Here is a 4,762-nt window from a genome sequence, read left to right as displayed (position 1 = left end):
CCCCACTATGTGGTTGCTTTTTCCCCTTTCCCACCGTTTCACTTTGAAAATATTTCTTTTGAAGGAAGAGATTGTTGATGAAGTTAAAGATGATCAGAATCAGTAAATAAAGCTTCACAAAAATATTGGACTCTCTATGAAAACTGAAAAGTGACATTGGCTTCTGAATATAGGAAAGGAAGAATTTTTTGAAGCACAGATGTTTTTGTCGCTTTTTAATTTTATTATGGAGAAGGTAATGGTATAGAACAGCGATTTGATTTTTGTTTTGTTAAAAAAAATTCATACAACAGTCCGATTTGTTTCTTTCAAATTTCAAAATTTTTCTCCTGCCATCCGATTAGCCCATGATATTTTCTTTTAAACATAATTCGTATGGTCCGACTTGTTTATAGCACAAGTCAAAAAAAATTGCTCCCATAAATTGGTCTAGCACCACTATACCCCATAAGGTAGCACATCACATACATGCCTCCAATAACAAAAAAAATGAGCCTGTTTTTGTAGATTGAATAGTTGATTACAATTATATATTATATATTAATTAAAATTAACGGTTAAAATCACTAAAATACTAATATTTCAAAAATATTTAAATATTTTTTTTAAAATAACTTTTATTATATATTGAAGTAGAGGGTTTAAGACCCGGCCTAATCCAAAACCCAATCTAGATCCAAGGCATATTTTATCAAGTTTGAATTTGTCATTTTCATCCCGAATTATTTTCATCCCGAATTATTTTCGGGTCAAGTTCGGATTATGCTTCTGGTCACTCAGGCTGGTCTGAAATTGCCTTTTATAAAAAAAAATATTTTAGAGTAAAATTAATAATGTTATATTATACTTTAATATTTCAATTAATATTTTTTTATAAAATACGATATTATTTTTATTTTAAAATAATTTATTTTGTTATAAATATAATATAACATTTGTTAAATTTAATTTTTAAGAATAAAATTTTATTATTTTAATATATAAAATTTACAAATTTGTCTATACTAATTTTACATCAAATTGATCCTGTTTTTTTTTTTTTTTTTGGTCATGAAAATTGATCCTGTTTAACCCAATTTATTTTCAGATCACTTCGGGTCGGAGTCAAAATAGACCCAGTGGTCTTTTAGGGCCGAGTCTAGTTCTACTTAAACCCGGCCCGGCCCATGAAGTTAAAAAACATTACTAATCTTCCCATCTGCAGTATAGATGCATGATCCATCTGCTGACGATGAAATGGCTCTCACATCTCTGCAAATAGAGTTGAGTGAGCAAGAAACACAAAAAGAAATATTAATAATTTGTTCATAATAATATGGATTTAAACCATCAGAGCCACTGAAATAACAATAATATTCAATAGTTCCAATTATTATGAAGTTACAGGAAACAATAACCACAGAAAATCGGATTCCTCATAGGTTATAGTTAATTACAAAAGAACTCGTATAATACCCTGGGTGACAGTTGCTAGTTCCATATTTCACAGCATGTAAATGCAATTACTTTACTTGCAGTCATTAATCTCACATGCAAAACACATTCCCACAGTAAGGAAGAATTACCGTGGCTGCTTGCATCTCAGTGAGGTGGCCTCTTTTTCTAAGCTCCTTGTAGAGCTCACCATTATGGGCATATTCAAGAACCAAGAAAACACGCTCGGCATCATGAAACCAGCCGTGTATAGTCGTAGGATGTTTGGGTGGTGAAGGTTGGATTGTATTTCCATCTCCCTCCTTACCTGATGGTGAAGTCTGTACTTCTCAAGTTGTTCCTTGAATATAATCTTCAATGCAACTACATATTTGCTCTAAAAAGTAAATAAATAAATCGGATCAACCCAATTGAATATTTAGAAATTAATCACTCTAAGTGTCTAGTTTTCACATTAATGTCGAAGTTTTTAACTCTTACACAGACTAGTTCAAAATGTATACACACAATGTTATATCTTATATGATTGAACTATATTATAAAACACTTTTCAAACATGATATCAATTTAATTAATCTCTCTTTTTCCTTTACAATTATAACTTTGAGCATCCACATACACATTCCACTCATTATTTTTTTTTTCAGAATAAATTCGATATCAAATTACATCATCCACATTAAATTTCAAGAACTTGAAGACCAGTTTACGCTAAAAATTGTCTTAAAATACAAATAATAATATATTTCCCAAGTACTAAACTCACAAGACCAACCTAAGACGTTGAATTATCTCACAAATCAAACACTCAAGCCAAAGTATGTTAAAAACCCAGCTCCCAAAGACTTAGCAAATGAGCACGATGCTGAATTGAACTAAGCAATAACAGCTCAATCTTACAGTTACAGTATTGAACAATGAGAGAATCAAGTTCATACACATGTTTATTTTCTCAGGAACTTTCTGAACAACCAAACAGAAAAATTAAGAAAAATAATAATAAATAAAATAACAGAGAGAGAGAGACCTTGACTTCTCTCGCAATGTAGACTCTGCCAAATTTTCCTCTGCCAAAGAGGTTTTCTGATCCCGAAGTCTTTGAGGGACCATTGCCGCTGCAAGTTATCTTCTTCCATATTTTCTAACTACTCCTACTGTGTAAAATAAGGGATATAATATAAATTTCTGTGCTTAAAGGAATGAAACAGATTCATCTAATTCAAACAAGGAAGAGGAATCAAAGCAAAGGCAGGAAAGGAAGAAATAGCAACCTAAACAAAAAAGAAAGGACCGACCTCGAGATGAAGGCTGTATAATTCAATATCACACCCTTCACAAACCAATCAAATTCTCAAGGATTCGCTGCCTGGGGCAGAGAGAAAAATCGTAATGCTAAGTATATTTCATAACTTCAAAGATCAATAGGATGAGAAAAATGGAGAACAGAAGAGTTAGCTACTTTAATTTGACATGATGTAGATTCAATCAACACACACACAGTGTATAAATATATATCTTGAAAATGAAAATCTTGACAAGGATTGTATAACAAACAGTTGCGCTGTGAACTAGCAACCAATAATATTGATCAATTTTGAAAATTTGAAAGAACAGAATAAGACAGAAAGGGTGGCTGCCAGAATTCTAAGTGGAATGCAAAGGCCAAAGAACAAGAGAAAGAGAAAAATGGAGAACAGAATTAGTCAAAAAAAGAATAATACAAATACAATAGATAAAGTGATTAACAGCTTCCCTTACTAGCAACCGTTTAATACTTTTTATTCATCAAGGCAGGATAACTATGATTCTAAATAGTTATTAATATTTACAACTGTGTATTTAGTTGCAACTAATGACAATGGAAGTTAGTCTTGGTACTCACCAACATCTGATGCATTAACTACATATATGTTATGTAGATTGGTATAGAAGATGCAGAAATTGAATATAGTTCTTGTCTTGCCACTCCAAAAAAAAAGCTTAAAAAAGATGAAGATAATAGTATCATATGAAAATTGAAAAACATTAGAAGAATGATACCACCAAAAATTGAAGATAGAAAAAGTCAAGATACAAGTATATGCAACACCTTTAATTTTCCTCAGTCCTCTTCTCTAAGGATCTTCCTAATTAGTAGTAACATATAGTGAAAAAACAAGGAACAGAAGAATGAAGGCAGGTACCTGAGAATAGATTTGATCAGAATCAGCGGGCTGGAGTTCCTTCACAGAAAGCTTGCCATCTCTGTCTCTATAACAGTAAAGATAAAGTGTAATAAAACCCTAAATTGTTTTGAGAACAGAACAGATACAATTGCATGAGAATCAATGTAATCGGAACAGAATCGCAATGGAAGGGCTAGGGCTAGAGACAGGGAAGGGACGACGGAGGCTACCTGAACGAACGGCGACGAGAAGAAGAGATAGAAGCGGCGACGGTGCTGACGAGCTTCAGCGAGCAGCGGCAGAAAACGGCGTCGAGAGGGTGGCGAAATTCATCGGCGTCAAAACTGAAAGAGAGAGATTGGGGAAGGGGTGTGACGGAGAGATTGGGGAAAGGGTGTGATGGAGCTTCGGGTACGGCGGTGCAAGGGCGAGAGGCGCCGCGAATGAAGGATTCGGAGGGGATGGGTGAGGAGCGCCGACGAAGGATTCGGGGTGTTTTGCGGGATTTTTATTTAAATAAATTTAAAAAATGTTTAATTTATCGAAATAAATAACTTTAAAAATTGTTATGAAAATATGTAAGATGATTTATATGGTTCACAATAAGTTTGCATAGTTTACATGTTAAATGAGATAAAGACTATATGCGTGATATGTGTATATTTTGTTTATAGTGTAAATAAGATAGAGTAAGATAAATTTTTAACTACTATAAAAAGATGTGCAATTTTTGACATTTTTCACATACTTCATATCTTCTTTTTCTTTATTTTTCTTTCAAAAAATAGGCAAAAATATCCAACGAATATGTGGTTGTCTGTGTGTATTCAATTGTCATATAAGAAATCGTGACAATTGGATAATATTTAAGTGTGAGAATTCGATACTGTTGCATACTCGGCGCGTAAGTTGTTGTCCGAATTGAAGAGTTTGCTATTGAGCCACCTTCGTAGTTTAGGGAAAAAAAAGAGATTGGAAGGGTGGGGTATAGGTTGCTAGCACCATTGGGTATCAGAGATTTTCGGTTTCGCCTGTTTCGACTCTAGAGCAACAAGCATGCGCGACTCATGTTTGACATCCATGGGAGAATCATGGTGGAACAAGTGATGGAGCTTTCTGCCGATGTTGGTGATGTTGGTGGCAGTGGTTCTGTCCCCTCGACC

The 4,762-nt window shown here is 33.7% G+C and overlaps 1 non-coding gene across 2 annotated transcripts; it reads right to left on the bottom strand.

The window, feature by feature from the left end:
• Positions 1-943: 943 nt before the first annotated feature.
• LOC112799586 (uncharacterized) lies at positions 944-4,213 on the bottom strand. 2 transcript variants are annotated; one of them, XR_011861813.1, is made up of 6 exons: positions 3,830-4,163; positions 3,618-3,684; positions 2,730-2,800; positions 2,462-2,588; positions 1,566-1,810; positions 944-1,251 (listed from the first exon to the last, which is right to left on the bottom strand). It is a non-coding gene; the product is annotated as an uncharacterized protein (transcript). The 2 variants fall into 2 exon arrangements; XR_003201132.3 differs by lacking the exon at positions 944-1,251 and having other exon boundaries at positions 1,292-1,810; positions 3,830-4,213.
• Positions 4,214-4,762: the final 549 nt, after the last annotated feature.

The sequence above is a fragment of the Arachis hypogaea genome, chromosome 1 (genome assembly GCF_003086295.3).
Source record: "Arachis hypogaea cultivar Tifrunner chromosome 1, arahy.Tifrunner.gnm2.J5K5, whole genome shotgun sequence".
NCBI lineage: Eukaryota > Viridiplantae > Streptophyta > Magnoliopsida > Fabales > Fabaceae > Arachis > Arachis hypogaea.
The sequence above is the reverse complement of the archived record's forward strand: the minus strand, read 5'-3'. Positions and strand labels throughout refer to the sequence as shown.